Source organism: Heteronotia binoei, chromosome 3 (genome assembly GCF_032191835.1).
Source record: "Heteronotia binoei isolate CCM8104 ecotype False Entrance Well chromosome 3, APGP_CSIRO_Hbin_v1, whole genome shotgun sequence".
NCBI lineage: Eukaryota > Metazoa > Chordata > Lepidosauria > Squamata > Gekkonidae > Heteronotia > Heteronotia binoei.
Genome location: NC_083225.1, coordinates 75,821,166 through 75,841,730, shown reverse-complemented (window position 1 = coordinate 75,841,730; position 20,565 = coordinate 75,821,166). Strand labels below are relative to the sequence as shown.

The 20,565-nt window shown below is 47.8% G+C and overlaps 1 protein-coding gene across 1 annotated transcript in view; it reads right to left on the bottom strand.

The window, feature by feature from the left end:
- POLA1 (DNA polymerase alpha 1, catalytic subunit) overlaps positions 1–20,565 on the bottom strand; it is a 492,305-nt gene that overhangs the window by 374,066 nt on the left and 97,674 nt on the right. The window lies entirely within an intron of this gene.

Below are 20,565 nucleotides of genomic sequence, written 5' to 3'. Positions count from 1 at the left end.
GTAGATGAGGCCTGGCGGGGTTCTGCGCATGCATCGATATAGACGCCACACACTACCCCTCCGATAAAATAATGAGATAAACAACCGAAGTTAAAGGAAGATAATTAAGCAAATAGAAACTATAAGGAGCATAAGCTTTGAATAGCAGTTATTGACCTGGTTTAGTGAGTTATTTTGAGTTTAAACTTACTAAAAGACACTCTTAAGGCTGCAGATAAAATGAAGGGAAAATGGCGGCCAAAAAAGAAACGAGGGAATTGACTGAGATTATACAAACATGGAAAAAAATATTAGAAATGACATTAAAGAACTGCAAAATAAAGTGGAACATTTAACTGAGAAAGTTAAAGCAGTTCAGTCAGCTGCTGATAAGGCTCTACAGAACATGAGACACAATGAGAAGGCATTGCAGGAACTTAAAAGAAAAGTTGCCTCATCAGACCAGCAACGTCAAAGTAATCTGAGACTTTTAGGAGTAAAGGAAAACATCCCAATTAGAAACCTTGAAAAGACTTTAATTGAATGGCTTAAAGACCTTGGAATAAATATTATGGAAAATGATTTGGAATGTGTCTATAGATCTTTAAAACCTAAACCCAAAGATGGAAACAGATGGAGACAGGGATGTTATTACTGCTTTTTCAAGAGAAAAACTGCAAGATAAAGTGTGGAAAACCCTTAGGAAAACGAAAGACTTACAGCTACGAGGACAGAGGATAATAACACACCTTGATTTATCACCATAGACAAGAGAGAAGCCTGAAAGATCATATGCTCAGGAACTGTTTAACAATGGAATTTTATTCTTCTGGGGTATCCAGCAACCTTCATAATCTTCAAGGAGGGAAAATTGCTAAGGGCTAAAACACCTTCACAGGCCAAGAAACTACTTGTAAAGCTTAATATAAGCCACAATCTTTTAAAGGGCTGAAAAGAGTCTGAAGAAGGAAAAAGAAGCAGAAGAAGAACAAGGAAAATTAAATGACTGAGTTATAATGCTATAAGGACTGAATTATAATGCTATGGAGGGAAAGGGGAAGAGGGAATATTATGGTGAATTTAAGTAAAGTGGGCACTGGATTTCTGAAAAACTAATGGATTTATGTTACTTAAGATATTGTTTTAGGTAGAGCTGGTTGTTGACTTGAAAAATGAATATGAATATGGGGGGGTAGTCTATAGGAGTAGGCAGGATTTCACATTTAAGTCCAAAAAAGGAGGGAGAAATGGAATCCCTTTTTAAACCCTCAAGGAGGATTTTTTTGGGCTATAGGGGAGGGACTGACCAGGTAATAAGAGTAATTGAAAATAAGGACCAAGGAGCACACTGGAGGGGCGGGGTTGTTATAACTAAGAAATGAGGAGGCTGATTAAGTTGCTCTCCTTGAATGTAAATGGTTTGGCCTCAGATGTTAAACGTTATAGACTAAATAGACAAAGGATTTAGGAATAGATTTATTATGCATTCAGGAAACGAACAGAAGCAAAAGGAATTTGAAACCATTATTAAATACTCAAGTATGGAGTGTGCAAATAGAATCAAGGGGAACAAAAAAAGCAAGAGGGGTGGCTATTCTGCTTCATTCTAGGCTGAATATTAATATTTTGGAACATTCAAAAGATAGAGAGGGAAGATTTATTTTTTTTTGAAATTTAATATGAATGAGAAGATAAATACATTGGCGAATATTTATGCTCCTAACAAAGGTCAGAACTTATTTTTGAATCAATTTTTTCAAAGATTGCAATCTTTTTATGAAGGGGAATTATTAATAGTAGGAGATTTCAACATAGATATTATGGAGTACAAGAAACCGAACTTTAAAAAATGGAGACTTAGAGAGATATATGATTTTTTGTAAAAGGAAAGGCAACCTACCTTTTTTTTCAAAAACATATAAAAAGTTCTCTTATATAGACCATATATTAATTAAAGAATCTAATGATATGAAAATTAGTAGGGTGGAAACAGGGCCAATATGGATTTCTGATCATGCATCAATTACTATAGAGGTAGAACTGAATGAGGAAAGGAAGGTTAAACAATGGAGATTCAATCCTAAAGTAGTCTATCAACAGAAGGACAGGGAGGATTTATTAAAGAAGGACAGGTTTCTTACCTGTAACTGATGATCTTCGAGTGGTCATCTGTGCAGTCCCACATATGGGGTAATCCGCAGGATCGGGCCCGACCTCGGAGAATTCAAAGCAATCTTTAAGCGTTAGATTTGGCGCGCCTTCTCCTCGTCCTGGGGAAGAGGCACCGTCTGCGCATGCCTGGGCGAGGGGGAGGCGCTAGCCCACTCAGTTTCTTCCCGCCGCCGATAAGGTGGAAAAATAAAGTTGAGGAGTGTCCAGCAGCGGGGAAGGCTGGGTGGGTATGTGTGACTGCACAGATGACCACTCGAAGATCATCAGTTACATGTAAGAAACCTGTCCATCTTCATCGTGGTCTCTGTGCAGTCCCACATATGGGTGATTAGCGAGCTATTCCATCAGGAGGAGGGTGCTGGACCTGCAAGAGTGAATCTGGTTAAGAAAGGTAATAGAGAGTGAGGTACTCACGGTAAAGTGTGGAGAACCACTCAGTCAAAGATGGAACGTAGTACAGCCTGTCTGAAAGACGAGTCCCGCCTGGCACGGACATCAAGAGCGTAGTGCGAGGCGAAGGTAGATGGGGAGGACCAAACTGCAGCAGCACAGATGTCCTCTATTGGGACGCCCCTCAGGAAGGCTGACGAGGTAGCGACGGCTCTGGTGGAGTGAGCTCTTATGTGCTCCGGGACTGGCTGTTTCGCTAATCGATAGCATAATTCAATGGCAGCAACAACCCACTTCGAAAGTCTTTGGGTAGAGATTTTACTGCCCTTGTTATGAGTTGCATAAGCAACAAAGAGTCTTGGATCTTTACGAAATTGGCTAGTCCTGTCTATATAAAAGGCAAGGGCTCTACGTGCGTCCAGGTTGTGTAACGCCCGTTGACCTGCATCCGAAGGGTGTTGAAAGAAAGCCGGAAGGGTTGAGGGTTTTCCTAGGTGAAAAGGTGAGACGACCTTAGGCAAGAAGGTAGGGTCAGGGCGGAGAACCACTCTGTCGTGATGGAAAGTGGTGTACGGTGGGTCTGCCCTGAGTGCACAGATGTCACTGGCTCTCTTGCCTGTAGTGAGTGCAGTTAACAGTGCCGTTTTCCAAGACAGGAGATGAAGAGGGATAGATGCCATAGGCTCGAAGGGAGGCTTCATGAGTTGGCTCAATACGAGAGAAAGGCTCCAAGTCGGTAGAATTTGTCGAATTGGGGGGTGTAGGCGAATAATGCCCTTGAGGAAAGCTCTTGTAGCGTGGTGGGAAAATACTGTTATGCCTTCGATGCGAGGATGGAAAGCAGATATTGCTGCAAGATGGACCTTCAGGGAGGAGTAAGAAAGTCCGGCCTTAGAAAGCTCTAGAGTGTAAGATAGAACCTGAGAGATGGTAGCTCGGGCAGGGTCAAAGTTATTCTTGGAAGCATAGATAGAGAAGCGTTTCCACTTTAATGAGTAGGATTTTCTAGTGGAAGGCTTCCTGGAGTTCACTAGGATGTGACGGACGTCTTGAGGAAAGTCTAAAAACTGATTTTCCAAGCAGTCAGTTTCAGTGGAGCTGGGTTGTGGTGCCAGACTTTGCCGTGTTGCTCGGATAACAGGTCCTTTACTTGAGGGAGCTGAAGGAAGGTGTTGTTGGACAGGAGCAAGAGGGTGGTGAACCAGGGTTGACGTGGCCACCAGGGAGTTATTAGAATACAGTTGGTGTGATCCACTTGTATCTTCTGCAGGACTCTGGTTATGAGAGGAATGGGAGGAAAGAGATAGTGTAGTACTCCCTTCCAGGATTGGAGAAAGTCCCCTAAGGAGAGGTGGGACGGGGGCCCTCTCATGTAAAAGCGGGTGCACTGGGCATTGGACGGGGATGCAAACGCATCTATCTTCGGGGTGCCGAAGAGTTTGAAGACCGTTAGGAGGTATTATTTGCTGATTGACCACTCGTGGTCGTTGACCGATTGACGGCTCAGGGCATCTGCCTGTACGTTCTCGATTCCTGGAAGATGGACTGCTGTGAGAAAGATGCCCTGGCTGATGCACCAGTGCCACAGGGTCAGTGCTCTCTTGCATAGCCTGGTGGAGGCGGTGCCCCCTTGTCTGTTGATGTAAAAGACAGTGGCTATGTTGTCCGAGGTTACCTGGACATGGGAGTTCTGTAGAGATGGAAGGAATGACCTCAGAGCTCTGTGGACTGCTAGAAGCTCTAGGCAGTTGATATGTAGCGAGCTTTCGTTGTTCGTCCATTGGCCTTGAACTGTGAGGGCTCCCAAGTGGGCTCCCCATCCCCACTTGGAAGCGTCTGTGGTGACAATCACGGAGGGAGGTGCCTGTTTGAATGGCATTCCCACGGAGAGGTGGCGTTGTATCGTCCACCATCTTAAGGATGGGATGATGTGAGACGGAAGAGTCAGCAGTATGGACTGATGCTGCCTCTGAGGGTGGAAGGTCCTGATAAACCATAGTTGAAGAGGGCGCATGTGGAGCTTTGCAAAGCAGAGAACTGCAGTGGTGGCTGCCATTAGACCTAGCATTTTCTGGTAGATGAGTGCTGTTTGGGAGCGGTGAGCGATGATAGTATTGGCTAGAGATTGGATGCTGTGTATTCTGTCTTGAGGCAGAAAAGCTGTTTGGGAGACCGTAGAAATATTTGCTCCTATGAACTGTATTGATTGAGTAGGGATTAACTTGGACTTTGATGTGTTGACTTGGAGGCCGAGAGTAGCTAGAAGAGAGAGAGTGGTGGAGACGTCCAGCTGGAGTTGTTCTCTTGTGGGGGAGACGATCAGCCAGTCGTCTATGTACGGAAAAATTGATATTTTTCGTTGACGCAAAGCTGCGGCCACCACCGCCATACATTTGGTGAAAACTCTCGGCGCCGTCGAGAGGCCGAAAGGGAGGGAGCGGAATTGGAAGTGTTGATCTCCGATGGCGAACCTCAGAAATCTTCTGTGGTGGTGAGTGATGGTTATATGGAAATAGGCATCCTGTAAGTCTATCGATGCCATCCAGGCTTGTTCTGTGATAAGAGGCAGGATTGATTGAAGGGTAATCATGCGGAATTTCTTGTAGGTGATATGGAGATTGAGCTTGCGGAGATCGAGGATAGGGCGGAGTCCCCCGTCTCTTTTCAGCACCAGAAAGTAACGGGAGTAGAATCCGGTACGATGATACTGAGGTGGTACTGGTCTATCGCACCCTTGCCAGCAAGGATGAGATTTCCATTTGGAGAGGTATGGAAGGTGGTGTGGTGATGAATCTGTGATGTTTCGGGGTGGATCTGAATTCTATTGTGTAACCCCTGTGGATGATCGCCAGGACCCATGAATCCGATGTTATGGACTCCCATTTGGGGTAAAAGGGTAGAAGACGGATGTCTGAGTGATGGTGTGGTTGAAACAGAATGTCTGGACGTCTTAGGGGGGTAGGGGAGTCAAAGAGACTGTTTGACGGTAGGAGTAGTCTTCTTTGATGTTTGCGGGCGAGCCCTTTGTTGATAGGGCTGTTTGGATTGAGGAGGCTTACGTTTCCATCCTTCTGGTTGTCTAGGAGACCTTGAGTTCTTATAGTAGTATGGTCTCCAATTTCTTTGTTTGGCAAGTTGGGGTTGAGGCTGAGTGACTCCTAGTCTCTTGGCTCTCTTACGGCTATCGTCTACGTTGGTGAGGATGTCGTCTGTGGTGGCATTAAATAATCCAAGACCATCGAAGGGGAGATCCTCAATTTTGAATTTAATATCTGCTTGGAGCGAAGAGGATCTGAGCCAGGCATGCCTACGTAGAGCTATGGCTGAGGCGAGAGTTCTTGAGGAACATTGGGCAGCGTGGCGTGCTGTATTAATTTGTTGCTTGCTCACTCTGGCAATCTCTTGCAGGGCGTTGGCAGCTGGTTTCTGTGCCTCCTCCGGTAAGGAGAGGATCAGGGTGTTCAGATAAGATGTCAGGTTAAATGTATAGGCTGAGAAATATGCCATGTAATTGTGAATTTTAGTCGTGGCAGTGGTGAGAGAGTAAATCTTTCTCCCGATAGTGTCTAGTTTCTTGCCTTCTTTCTCCGGAGGCACAGGGTGTCTGGTTTGCTTGGATTTAGAGGAGGAATGAACTATCATAGAGTTCAGTGCAGGGTGGTTAAACAGAAACTTAGATTCTGGAGCATGGACCTTGTAGAGTGCTTCGACCTTTTTGGAGGTCGGTGGTACCGATGCCGGCTTGTCCCAGACTTCCTTGAGAGTTTCGAGATGAACGGGAAGCATGGGAAAGGATGAGCCAGCAGGAAGGTCAGCATTCACCAGGTCATATACAACGTCAGAGACTCTGGGGGCATCAGAGGTGAGTTTGATATTAAGCGAGTTGGCCATATTAGCCAAAAGGTCCAGGTAAGATTTAGGACCTTCAGAAGGCGACAATTCTGCCGGTTTAGCTATGTCAGAGAGTGGAGAGTGTGGGTCCGAAGTCGAAGAGTGAGAGGAGTCGGATTGCTCAGCTTCGGAGTCGATATCGGGTTCGTCTCGGGGTTTAGGCGGAGGATCGAGGGGAGGCTGTTTTTTCGAAGCCGAAGAAGTGGACCTCGCTGGAGAAGTCGGTTTGGGTTTAGAGATGTGATGAGCCGGATCTTCTCTGTATTGAGGGCAATCCTCATAACAGGGGTAACGTCTGTGTGGAGGGGATTCGTAATATCGAGCTCGATGACCTCTGTAGGCTCGATCACGGTATCGAGGAGAGTCTGGTCCGAAATCCTCACGGTACCTAGGCTCTGCCTGGCGATAGGAGTCAAGAGAGGGAGATCTACAATGTCTCCGACGGTCCCGGGGAGACGGCGATCTGGACCTCGAAGGGGAATAGTAATAGTAACGTTCCCTATGGCGGCTTCGGGATCGTTGTGTTCTAAGATGGAGTGGTACCTCTTTAGGAGTCAAAGGTTCCCTGGCCAGGGAAAGAACCCACAGCGGTTTTTGAGGTACTTCGCGAAAGGAACGTACGTCGAGGGTATTGAGACGCTGGCTTTTAGGTGAGATGGGAGAGTCAATGTCCAGTATTTTTTCCGGTGGAGAGCCCTGAATGGAAGGTGATTTAGACGAAATACGAACGATCTCGAGCGGCGTAATGGCTGGAGTCGAAGTCGACCTCGAGCCTGGCGAAATAGGGATCGAGGCGGTGGAGGTCGTCATCGGGTTCGAAGTCGAAGGTCTAGAGTCAGAAGACTTATGAGCGATCTTAGGCTTCTTCGAAGCTTTAAGGCCGGTCGAGTCCGTATGAGTCGAGTCGGATCGATGGCGCTTTTTGGCGTCATCAGATTTTTTAGAATGTTTTCCGGTCTTAAGCTTACAGGGAGCCTGAGCCACGGAAGCTGCCAGCTGCGCCACTCCCATAGTAGTTAGGGAAGCTGGTGTAGATTGGTGAGCCGCGTGAGACATATCTGGTCGGAGAGAGGATTCCAGAAGATGGCTCTTAAGCCGCGCGGCGCGGTTTTTACGGGCCTGCTTGCCGAACTGAATACAGTGATGGCAGGTATCCGTACGATGCTGCTCGCCGAGGCAGAAAAGGCACAAGGAATGTCCGTCAGAAGACGGGATTTTAGCAGAGCAGCGAATGCAGCGTTTGAAAGTGACTTTGTCTCTTCCTTCCATCCGCCCGGAGGGGAAGGGAGGGGGGAGATAAGAGAAAGATCGAAAAATAGCAAGAATTTTTATATATATATATATATATATATATATATATATATATATATATATATATATATATATATATATATGATACCAGAAGAGGAAAGGTGGTGAAGCTGAAGGAAGCTGGAGAAGAACGTTGAAGGTAGATTGCGATGAAAAGCAGGAGACTCAACGAGATAGGTATGATCCGGACGGCGGTAAAGAAGAAACTGAGTGGGCTAGCGCCTCCCCCTCGCCCAGGCATGCGCAGACGGTACCTCTTCCCCAGGACAAGGAGAAGGCGCGCCAAATCTAACGCTTAAAGATTGCTTTGAATTCTCCGAGGTCGGGCCCGATCCTGCGGATTACCCCATATGTGGGACTGCACAGAGACCACGATGAAGATGGTAGAGTATTTTTTTAAGGAAAATAGGCAATCTGCAGAGGAAGATATAATTTAGGATGCTGCAAAGGCAGTTATCAGAGGAATATGTATTACTACAAAAATTCAGTTTAAGAAGAAAATAAATATTAAAAGAGAGAAAAAATTGAAGGATATGTTACCACTTCAGATAAAGTTACAAAAGAAGTATGAAAGGCAAATTGAGGAACGATTGTATAATCTGAAAAATGAACTGCAGGAATTGGATATTACCTCTATGTGGAAAAGAGATTTATTGGTGAAAAATAAATATCAAAGAAGTAATATAAATACAATGAAGAGGTCAAGAACATAAGAGAAGCCATGTTGGATCAGGCCAATGGCCCATCCAGTCCAACACTGTCACACAGCGGCCAAAAAAATTATATATACACACACTGACATATATATACACACACACACACACACACACACATATATATACACACTGTTGCTAATAGCCACAGATGGACCTCAGCTCCATATTTTTATCTAACCCCCTCTTGAAGTTGGCTATGCTTGTAGCTGCCACCACCTCCTGTGGCAGTGAATTCCACATGTTAATCACCCTTTGGGTGAAGAAGTACTTCCTTTTATCCGTTCTAACCCAACTGCTTAGCAATTTCATCAAATGCCCATGAATTCTTGTATTGTGAGAAAGGGAGAAAAGGACTTCTTTCTCTACTTTCTCCATCCCATGCATAATCTTGTAAACCTCTATCATGTTACCCCACAGTCGACGTTTCTCCAAGCTAAAGAGCCCCAAGCGTTTTAACCTTTCTTCATAGGGAAAGTGTTCCAAACCTTTAATCATTCTAGTTGCCCTTTTCTGCACTTTTTCCAATGCTATATCCTTTTTGAGGTGCGGTGACCAGAATTGCACACAGTATTCCAAATGAGACCGCACCATCGATTTATACAGGGGCATTATGATACTGGCTGATTTGTTTTCAATTCCCTTCCTAATAATTCCCAGCTTGGTGTTGGCCTTTTTTATTGCAATCGCACATTGTCTTGACATTTTCAGTGAGTTATTTACCACGACCCCAAGATCTCTCTCTTGGTCAGTCTCTGCCAGTTCACACCCCATCAACTTGTATTTGTATCTGGGATTCTTGGCCCCAATGTGCATTACTTTGCACTTGGCCACATTGAACCTCATCTGCCACGTTGACGCCCACTCACCCAGCCTCAACAGATCCCTTTGGAGTTCCTCACAATCCTCTCTGGTTCTCACCATCCTGAACAATTCAGTGTCATGTGCAAACTTGGCCACTTCACTGCTTACTCTCAACTCCAAATCATTTATGAACAAGTTAAAGGTTGGCAAATTATTTGAAGAAAAGAAGGGAAAGGCAAAGGATAGATTGCCAAAAAAAATGAAAAGGAAAATAAGGTTTTTAAGGATAATCAGGTAAGAGAGATTTTTGCTATATATTACCAAAGGTTATTTAAAGCAAAAGAAAGTAAACAGTTTGATGAAGTTATAAGGAATAAAGTTAAAGAAGAGGAGTTGATAGAATTAAATGGTGACATTACACAACAAGAAATCTTAGATGTTATAAATAACTTTAAAAATGGGAACTCACCAGGTTTAGATGGTCTCACAGCGGAATTTTATAAAATGGTGGGAAATTTGATAGTTTCAGAATTACAAAGGTTATTTAATAAAATTTTGAATGAAGGGAAGGCTCCAGACTCTTGGAGGACAGGAATTATTACAATTGTAAAACAAAAGAGAGATCCGGAGGACCCTAATTCATATAGAACAATAAGCTTGGCAAGTCAGGATTATAAAATTTTTGCAAAGGTTTTAGCAAATAGATTGGAGAAGCTATTACTGAGTCTAGTAGGAGAAGATCAATATGGTTTTGTGAAAGGGAGGTAGATAGGTTACCCTATAAGGAATGTGATTAACACTTTATACCATGGAAAAAACAGGTTGCTTACCTGTAACTGATGATCTTCGAGTGGTCATCTGTGCAGTCACACTGATGGGATTAAGGCGCCTGCGCCGACCACGATCGGTAACTTCAAAAGCTGCGGATTTTCACGCCCCAGGCCCGGTGCGCATGCGCAAAGCCCCCACTGCGCATGCCCACTCGGCCCGGAGCGGACATCCCGCCAGTTCCTTCTGACCACTGCATGATCCACTGATGGACCGGCAGCAGAGGGGAAGGAGGGCGGGTAGTATGACTGCACAGATGACCACTCGAAGATCATCAGTTACAGGTAAGCAACCTGTTTATCTTCTTCGTGGTCTCTGTGCATCACACTGATGGGAGACTAGCAAGCCAATGTCCTACCTGGAGGAGGGTGCCCCGGTCCATCAGCAAGACAGCAACTGCAGCACTGCCCGGCCAACCGAAGAGCCTCGATGCCATCTCAGGTCCAACGCATAGTGTCTGACGAAGGTATGCGGCGAGGACCATGTGGCTGCTTCACAAATGTCTCTCAGAGGCACTCCCTTCATGAAGGCTGCCGAAGCAGCCATTGCTCTGGTGGAGTGAGCTCTAATGGGTCCAGGCAAGGGCCTCTTGTTTAATAAGTAACAGAGTTTTATGGTCTCTGTGATCCATTTCGAGATTCTTTGAGCTGAGACCCTGCTCCCTTGTGATGCTGGGGCGTAGGACAGAAAAATTCTGGAGTCCTTACCAAGTGGCCCCACTCTGTGTAGGTAAAAGGATAGCGCTCTTTTGACATTGAGTGCATGGAGTCTGCGCTCTGCGTCTGTCGACGGATTCGGGAAATATACTGGTAGGTATATTTCCGTATTTAAGTGGAAAGCGGATATCACTTTTGGGAGGAATCTGACGTCCGGTCTCAACCAGACTCCCTCCGCACTAAAACCTAAGTATGGGTTGTCACAGCGGAGAGCGGCAAGCTCACCGACTCTCCTAGCCGATGTGATGGCTAGCAGGAAGGCCGTCTTCCATGTCAGTAACTGGAGTGGGCATGTAGCCATGGGTTCGAATGGTTTTCCCGACAAGGCGTGTAGGACTCCCGGGAGGTCCCACGCAGGGGCCGGAAACTTTATTGCTGGGTAAAGTCTGGCAAGGCCACGAAGGAACTTCTTTGTGTCTGGGTGAGTAAACACTGAGTGGCCTTCAATGTGTACATGATTCGCTGATATGGCAGCCAAATACACTCTAACTGAGGATACCGCTAGCCCTTTGTCGATTAGGGTGAGGAGGAAGTCCAACACAGTGGGAAGACCTGCTCTGAAAGGGTCTGCCCCAGCAGAGGAAGCGAATTCCACGAACCTGGACCACTTATAGTCGTAGGACCTTCGAGTGGATAGCTTCCTGCAGTTAAGCATGACTTCTTGTGCCCTGGCCGACAGTGGGACTGTTACAGCCGCCACACTGTCAATTTCAGGTGCGGTGCGTCGTGATGGGTCACCCGCCCCTGATGTGACAGTAGTAGATCTGAGGCTGGTGGGAATTGTGTTGGTGTAATGAATCTATCTGCACCCAGTCTGACAGCTATGTTTTGACAGCTGGTGATCTAGCAAGCATGCTAGGTCACAATGACCTTATCAGCAGGCCGGTTTGAGCCGGCAGAAGCCAAGAGAAGAAACCTGCTGAGTCAGCATGACAGTGCACAGCCTTGATTGGCTAGTAGGACTATAAGTAGACTGTGTGTGGACCACACAGGTCTCTCTCTGAGAATTGGTGTGTAGGCGGAGCATTTTGTCTGTTGGAGTAAGGTATTGGACTGCACTAGTGAGCACTTATTGTATGTATCTGTAAATACACTATTTTGGCACTAGTTGCAGGTGTCTGGCTGATTTCTTTCCTGGAGCCCTGTGTCGGGCAGGTCACCAAGCTCACTCTGCTCACTCCCGCTCCGACAGGGTTATGGGCCCAGGGCGGTTCCGCTGCGCGGAGGAGCACCGTGAGAGTTGAGCTGGCCGAGAGTTTGGAAAGAGCCGGAGGCGAGGAACGCCGGTTGAAAGACAAAGCAGCACCAGCTATCTCGTTTTGAGAGCCAGAGGGACGACGGCAGCCAGCTGTGTGGAGGAGTCGGCATCATGGCTCAGCAGCAGCTCGCAGTGGCCGTTGAGAAGCTCAATTCAGCCAACTACGCGGTGTGGAGCCTGAGAATGGAACACTACCTCAAGCGTGAAGGGCAATGGCTGTTTGTGAGTAATCCCCCTGCAGCGTTATCTCCTGCCGAGACTGTGTTAGCCGATAAGGCACTGGCAAACATCGTGCTGGCTGTAGGAGATGACCAGCTAGTACATGTGCGAGAGAAGGACACTCCCAAGGCTGCCTGGGACGCGCTCAGTGGGGTTCATGTTAGTACCACTGCTGGCTCCCTTATGGCCTTGACTAGGAAGATGTTTCGCACTGTTATGCCAGCTGGAGGGTGTGTGAAAGACCAGATCAAGAAGCTAACGGACTGTTTCGTTGAGCTTGAGGCCAGAGGCAAGACTGTAGCTCCCGATGACAGAGTTTACATTTTACTGTCATCGTTGCCGCCTGAGTTTACTCCCCTGATAACTTCCCTGGAGACAGTGGACGTAGCCACCCTGACGATGGAGTACGTCTGTGCCCACCTGCTTGATTTCCAAGAGAGGATTGCGGCAGTGAGCTGTCCGGGGGTTGAGGAGCGTGCGGCTATCGGCTCGTCCGGGAAGACAGCCAAGAGAGAGCCAGCTTTTGCTGCTGGCAGACGGCCAAAGGCTGAGGAAGAGGAGCCGACTGCAATGGCAGTCCGACGCTGCCATGGCTGTGGGTCGCCAGAGCACCTGCTTCGAGCTTGCCCAGAGAGGGGGAAGAAGCGGCGTGGATGGAGGCAGCGAGAGCGGAGGACCACCAGCCCGTGTGAGGAAGGAGCCCGGCTGGTCATGTCTGCAGTAGAGAGCACAGAGTCTGCCTGGATTTTAGACTCTGGGGCAACGAGCCATCTCTGCTACAAGAAGGAGTTGTTGAACAATATTGACATTCCTGAACACAGGCATGTTAGATTAGCTAATGGGACCATTGCCAAGGCTACTTGCGCAGGCAATGTGAGGTTTCCTGTGTTAAATTGCACTTTGCAAAATGTGTTATGTGTACCCACACTACAGTCAAACCTGCTAAGTGTTAGCACGCTAATTGACCAGGGATACCAGGTGAGGTTTGAAAGGACCTGCTGTAAAATCCTGGGAGGTGGGGGAAAGGTGCTTGTAACTGGAAAAAGAGAAGGCAAAATATATGTGGTCCAGAATGAATGTGCCCAGGTGGCACAGGTGTCAAATGAGCCTGTGCACAATAAGTGTATACATTTACTTCACCGGAGGCTGGGGCACTGCGGGTTTAGAGCGTTGAAAAAAACCCTGGAGTTGGTGCCAAGTCTAAAAGTGAAACCTTGTAAATGTTACTTGGATTGTCAGGTCTGCAAGAAGACCAAAAGCAGGGCATGTGCTGTGTCTAAGGAAAGCACAAGAGAAAGCAAGCGTGCCCTAGAGCTAGTTTACTTAGACGTGATTGGCCCATTGCCAAAAAGTCTGTCGGGGAGGAGGTACTGCTTAGTGGCCACAGACGACCATACAAGGTACTCTTGGGTCTTTGCTATGGTGCATAAATCTGAAGTGTACAAGGTGTTCACAAAATGGGTCAAAGCAGTTGAGAGAAAATTAGGTGTAAACCTCCAGGCTATTCAGACCGACAGAGGGGGGGAATTCTTATCACATGAATTGAAGTGTTGGCTGGAGAACAAGGGCATTGCCCACCGTTTAACGAACCCAGCCACGCCCCAAGAAAATGGGCTAGCGGAGCGCACAGGAGCTGTGTTGCAAACGATGTACAGCATGCTTGAAGATGCAAGGTTGCCAATTTGTTATTGGGCAGAAGCCATGTATTGTGCTGTGTTTATTCATAATCGTGTTTGGTGTGAACCTGTAAATAATTCGCCTTACCGATTGCTGTTCAATAGAACCCCAAATTTGAAAGTTCTGAGAGTCTTTGGGACACAGGCTCGGGTTGGCATCCCCTCCGAGAGCAGCAGGGAGGGGGATGTCCGGGCGGAGAGCCTAACTTTTCTGGGCTACAAGCCAGAAGCTAGGTGTTATCGCTTCTGCGATAAGAAAAGGAAAATAATCCTCAGTCAAACTGCTCAGTTTAACGAGCAGTCCAGCTGGCCTCGCTTACACTCTGATAAGAGAGAATTTGTACTCCTGCCAATTACTGATAATGATGCTGGAGTCCTGCCCAGGGTAATTAAGCAGGAACATTCTCCCGACCGGGGGTTGGCAAGCCGAGGGGCAGAAAAAGTTGAGCCCAAAGCTGGCACAGAGCCTCAGATGCAAAGTCAGGAGGCAGAGCGTGAAAGTCAGGAGGTGCAACCTCAAATCACAGGGGCGGAACAACCAGCCCAGGAGGTGGGAACAGATCAGCCTGAAGAAGATAAGGCCGGTCCTAGCACAGAGCCACGGGTGTCTGCTAGAACCACAAAAGGCAAACCTCCTGCCAGGTATAAGGTGCCCTATGTCACCCTGACAGTTAAACCAGACCCACCAGGGTTTGAAGAAATGCTGAAGGAAAAGGCTAAGAAGTGGAAGGCCTGGGTGGCAGAGTGCGAGGCAAAGAACAGGGAGGCTGAAGCCAAACGCCAGAAGGAACTGGCTGACCAGGACAGTGATGATATTTTCTATCACCCAGACGAGTTCCTGGACTAGAAATGGTGAATGTGTAAATATGGAAATGTATGTTACTGTCTGTATGTGAACATGAAGACTATGTACAGTGGTTGGGTGTACTGGGTTCAATAGATTAGGAGGTGTGTTGGTGTAATGAATCTATCTGCACCCAGTCTGACAGCTATGTTTTGACAGCTGGTGATCTAGCAAGCATGCTAGGTCACAATGACCTTATCAGCAGGCCGGTTTGAGGCCGGCAGAAGCCAAGAGAAGAAACCTGCTGAGTCAGCATGACAGTGCACAGCCTTGATTGGCTAGTAGGACTATAAGTAGACTGTGTGTGGACCACACAGGTCTCTCTCTGAGAATTGGTGTGTAGGTGGAGCATTTTGTCTGTTGGAGTAAGGTATTGGACTGCACTAGTGAGCACTTATTGTATGTATCTGTAAATACACTATTTTGGCACTAGTTGCAGGTGTCTAGCTGATTTCTTTCCTGGAGCCCTGTGTCGGGCAGGTCACCAAGCTCACTCTGCTCACTCCCGCTCCGACAAATTGGTGAAAGACCCCCCTGGATATGCTCAGTATTGGGGCGAACCAATGTTGTCTCGGCCACCAGGGGGTGATGAGGATTCCCCGTGGTTGTTCGCTGTGGATCTTGTGGACCACCCTGGTGATGAGCGGGATGGGGGGAAACAAGTAGACGTGTTGCCCTCTCCATGGAAATAGCAGGCCGTCCCCCAATGACTTCGGGTCTGCTCCCCCCCTGCAGCAGAATTTCCTGCACTTCGAGTTGCTGCGAGTAGCAAATACATCCACTTCTGGGGTCCCCCATTTCTGGAAGACTGGTTGAAGGAATTGCCAGTTTATTTCCCATTCGTGAAGTACGGCACCTCCCCGGCTTAGGGAGTCTGCACAAGCGTTGAGAGTGCCCGGGAGGTGTGCTGCGGTTAGTGTCGTCTGTGTTTCTCTGCATATCTCCCATATGCGTAGCGCTAGCAGGCAAAGCTTTCGGGACACAGTGCCCCCCTGCCTGTTTATGTAGGCTAAGGCTGTTGTATTGTCCATTAGGATCGCCACTGATTTGTTGGCAAGCAGTTTTCGGAAGGAGAGGATGGCGTGATGGACTGCCAGCAACTCTAAAAAGTTTATGTGGTATTGTAGGTGGCATGGAGGCCACCTGCCCCCTATGCACATTCCGTTCAGATGCGCCCCCCATCCCTACAGGGATGCGTCTGAGGTTATGGTCAGGGATGGAGCTGTCCTGTGAAATGGAGCGCCTTCTACCAGGTGTTGTCTCCGGTGCCACCACTTTAGAGAAAGTAGGACTGGTTCTAGAATGACCATTCTGCGTGACGGAGGGTCCCTCAGACAATTGAACGTTCTGATGAACCACAATTGGAGGATTCTCATGTGGAACCTGGCAAATACGATGACCGGTGTGGTCGCGGCCATCAGCCCTAGAAGACATTGGATCTGTCTCGCTCTCACAGTTGGGTTGTGGAGGAACTCTGACACTAACGAGATGATGTCGCTCGCTCTGTTTGGCGGAAGAAATGCCTTGCATCTCCTCGTATCTAGGATCGCTCCGATGAACTGCGTCCTTTGGCAGGGTTGGAGATGGGACTTTTTGTTGTTGACTTGTAGTCCCAGTTTCCGTAGGAGGGTCAAGGTTATCTGGATGTGATGTAGTAGACGATCTTTCGAGTTTGCCACCAGGAGCCAATCGTCTATATAAGGGAAAACTGTTATCCCCTGCAATCTCAGATGTGCTGCCACTACTGCCATGGTCTTCGTAAAGACCCTTGGGGCCGTTGAGAGGCCGAACGGCAGAGCCCGGTATTGGAAGTGAGACTTCCCGATAGTAAACCTGAGGAACTGCCAATGTTCTGGGTGGATACTTATGTGGAAGTATGCGTCCTGCAGGTCTAACGTGGCAATCCAGTCTCCCTGGTTGAGAAGAGGTAGAATGTTTTGCAGGGAGGTCATTCTGAACTTGTGAGGAGCGATGAAGATGTTGAGAGCTCTCAAGTCCATGATAGGCCAGAGGCCACCATCCCGCTTGGGGATTATGAAATATCGGGAATAAAAACCTTGTCCTTCCTGACTCGGTGGGACTGATTCTATCGCATTTTTGTGTAGAAGAGCTTGTACTTCTTTTAGTGTCGGAGAGGGGGTAGTGTAGATGACTGTAGGTACAGTAGGTTGTTGCTGAAACTCTATTTGGTAGCCTAATTGAATTATAGACAAAACCCATTTGTCTGTCGTAATTTTGGTCCAAGCTGGGAGACAGGGGTAGAGTCTTGTCTGGTTCACAGGGGACGGGGATGGGAAAAAATACGGCGGGGGGCAGTCAAATGCCCTGTTTGGGCTGTCGATTTCCCTTTTGGCGGGGAGTTTGCATTGAAGTCGGTGAGTACTTAGTTTTGGCACCGTACTGAGTCTTAGAGAAAGAACCTGAGTTTTTTGGTCTCCACTGCTGGTCCCCTTGTTGTTTCGAAAATGGCTTCTTGTTCCAAGTTTTCGACCAAGGTCGTTTGGTTTGTGATTTAGATGAGGTGGACACCCCTAGATTTCTCGATGTCCTGATGCTTTTATCTATTTCTTGTAATACGGTGTCGGTATTAGCGCTAAATAGACCGCTACCATCGAATGGCAGATCTTCTATGTAGGACTAGGTATCTGGTTGGAGGGCTGTTGACCTTAACCACGAGTGCCTTCTGAGTGTCACAGCCGAGGAGATGGTCTTGGCCCCAACATCGCCCACGTGTTTTGCGGAGCTTATCTGTTGCTTTGCCAGTTGAATTCCCTCTTTTTGCAGTTTCCGGACAGCTACCTTCGCTTGTTCCGGAAGAATGGGTAAGATAGTGGACAGCTGGTCCCACAGAGCATACTGGTAGCGTCCCATGCAAGCTGTGTAGTTTGCCATCTTTACGCCCAGCGAACCCGCTGTATAGAACCGGCTGCCCAAGTTGTCCAGTTTCTTACCCTCCCTGTCTGGGGGGGTAGAATGGGTCTTCCGAGCTTTGGAAGAGGAGGCGACCACCACCGAGTTTGGCTTAGGGTGGTTGAATAGAAATTCAGCTGTAGACTCCTGAATCCTATACATGTGGTCGAGCCTGCATGAGGATATCGGTGTCGACGCAGGCTTGTCCCATGCGGATTTGGCAGTGTGTAGCATGACTGTCGTCAGGGGTAACGCCACTGCTGTGGAGGTGTCAAGCTGTACCACATCAAAAACATTGTCTGTCACCACCGGTTGAGGCTGGACAGTAGTCAGGGCCAGTGTCTGGGCCATCCGTTTGATGAGATCCCCATAAGATTTGAGGTCCTCGGAAGGGGATATGGGTTGTTCTTCCCCGACCTTCTGAGAAGGTGATGGTTCCTCGGGGGAGGAAGGAGTGCCTTGTTCTTCTGAGGCGGATTCTTCCTCTGACTTAGAGTCATCTGGTGATTCTGAGTGCTCCGACCTGGGACGGGGTGAGTCCGGGGTCTTGTTCGGTTCTGGGGTCACTTTTTCCTTTCCTCGGGGCCGAGGGGAGCTTCCCTGCTTAGGGGGCTTTTCGGTACTGGGGGGTTTCGACAGTGACGCCGATGGTGCATGCCTCGGTGTATGGTAGGATGTCCTTGATCTCACCGACGCTTCAGATTGTTGGTCCCAGTCTATTTGCCTGGGGGGCATCCAAGGGAAGACTGACGGCATCGGGTATGATCCATATAAGTATTGCCACTGTCTCTGGTCCCACGGTACCGGGGGTGGTGGCTTCCTCAACGGTGAGCTTTCCTTGGGTTTCGGTCTCGGAGAACGATCGACCGGCGATCTGGCTTCGGCCGACTCTCGCGATCGGTGTCGACGTCTAGGGCTTCTGGAGCGGCTGTCGGATCGTTCCCGACGGGTGCTTCGGGAGCGATGGCGGGGGGTGAGAGGTCTGCGTGGGCTGCCCGACCGACCCTTGAGGGAGTGGTGCGGCTGTCTCCCCTAGGTTGAGGGGATGGAGTTCGCAGGCGACGACCCTCAATAGGACTCTGTTCCGTTCCCGAGCGTTGAGCAAGCTCGATATCGCGGTCGGAGTCCAACGAAATCGCTATCTGTGTCGACATGGACGAAAGTGCCGGTGGGCTGAGTCGTCGACTCGGAGAGGCGAATAGTCTCAGAGGTGGAATCGTTCCGGTGGCTTGTATCGATGGCGATGTCGGAGCGGAGGACGCAAAGTGCCCGCTGAGTTTGGGCTTGTCTGTCTTTTTCTTCTTCGTCTCGGTGTGGGCGACCTTCTCCTCTCTATGCCGTTTCGCGGGCGTAGAGGAGTCCGACTTCGGTGCCGAGCCCGCTCTTTTGCTGGGGCGATCGGCGTCGGTAAGGGCCCTGTCGGTACCGACCGACTCGGATGTCGACAGTTTTGGGGTGGTCGACATCTTTTTCGGTGAAAGCGCCCTCTCCATCAGTGCAGCGGCCAGCCGGGCTGCACGATTCTTCTTCGTTTGCTTCGAAAACTTCGAGCAGTGTAGACAGGAGTCGGGAATATGGGACTCTCCCAGGCAGAGTAGGCAGAGAGAGTGTCCGTCTGGAGGGGCTATCTTGCTGCCACACCTCGTACACCTCCGGAAAAATCCCCAACGCCTTTCCATGCGGGAAAGGATGAGAGGGGGGGGGGGAAGGGAGGGTAGAAGGGGAAAGAAAGTCCAAAATATGCCCCTTTTCCGGATACAGCAAAAACAATAAACTAAAACAAGAAAGAAAGAAAAATAAGAAAGATCTGGAAATCCACAATCCTAGTTACAGATTATGAAAAAAGCACCGACTGTAGCGGAAGATCGACTGATCCAAGCGGCAGTCAGAAGAGAACTGGCGGGATGTCCACTCCGGGCCGGATGGGCATGCGCAGTGGGGGCTTTGCGCATGCGCACCGGGCCTGGGGCGCGGAAATCCGCAGCTTTTGAAGTTACCGATCGTGGTCAGCGCAGGCGCCTTAATCCCATCAGTGTGATGCACAGAGACCACGAAGCAGATTCATAAGATCGCTCTCTTGAAATTGGACGTATATGAGGCATTTGATACATTAAATCATGAATACTTGTTCCAAGTATTACATAAATTTGGCTTTGAAGTTCCTTTTGCGAATGCAATAAAAGGAATTTACAGAGAAGGGAGAGCAGTGATCGAAATAAATGATAGTCATACTGAAGAAGTACTGATACAGAGAGGATTCAAGCAAGGGTGCCCAATGCTATTTGTTATAGCTATGGAACCTTTGGCGGATAGAATTAGAAATAGTATTAGAATACAGGGGTATAAGGTAGGAAGGGAGGAAATTAAATTGAATTTATTTGTGGATAATATCTTATTGGTTTTAGGGAATCCTTTAGAAGCAATGAAAGAATTAGTAATAATTTTAGAAGATTTCAAAGCATGTTCAGGTTTGGGAGTAAATATTAAGAAGTCTGAAATAATGTTTAGCAACATAGATTTAAAGGAACAAAAAGAAGTAGCAAAGTTAACAAGTATGAAACTAGGAATTAAGAAGTTGAAATATTTGGGAGTAATAATAAGAAATGTTAAGAATAAATTATAAAATAGTACAGAAGAAGATACAAAAGAACAAGCTAGAATATCAAGGAAAGTGATATATACGTCAAAGGAAAAGTTAGGATGGGGCATGCCACATTTGGAAGGATATTATGAAGCCTTTCAAATAAAAATGCTGATGGAACTGGATGGTAAAAGTAAGCATAAATGGGACCGATGAGACGATAGTATAAACGGAGGAGCAGGCAGATTTGGAATATTTACACAAAGGGTAAAT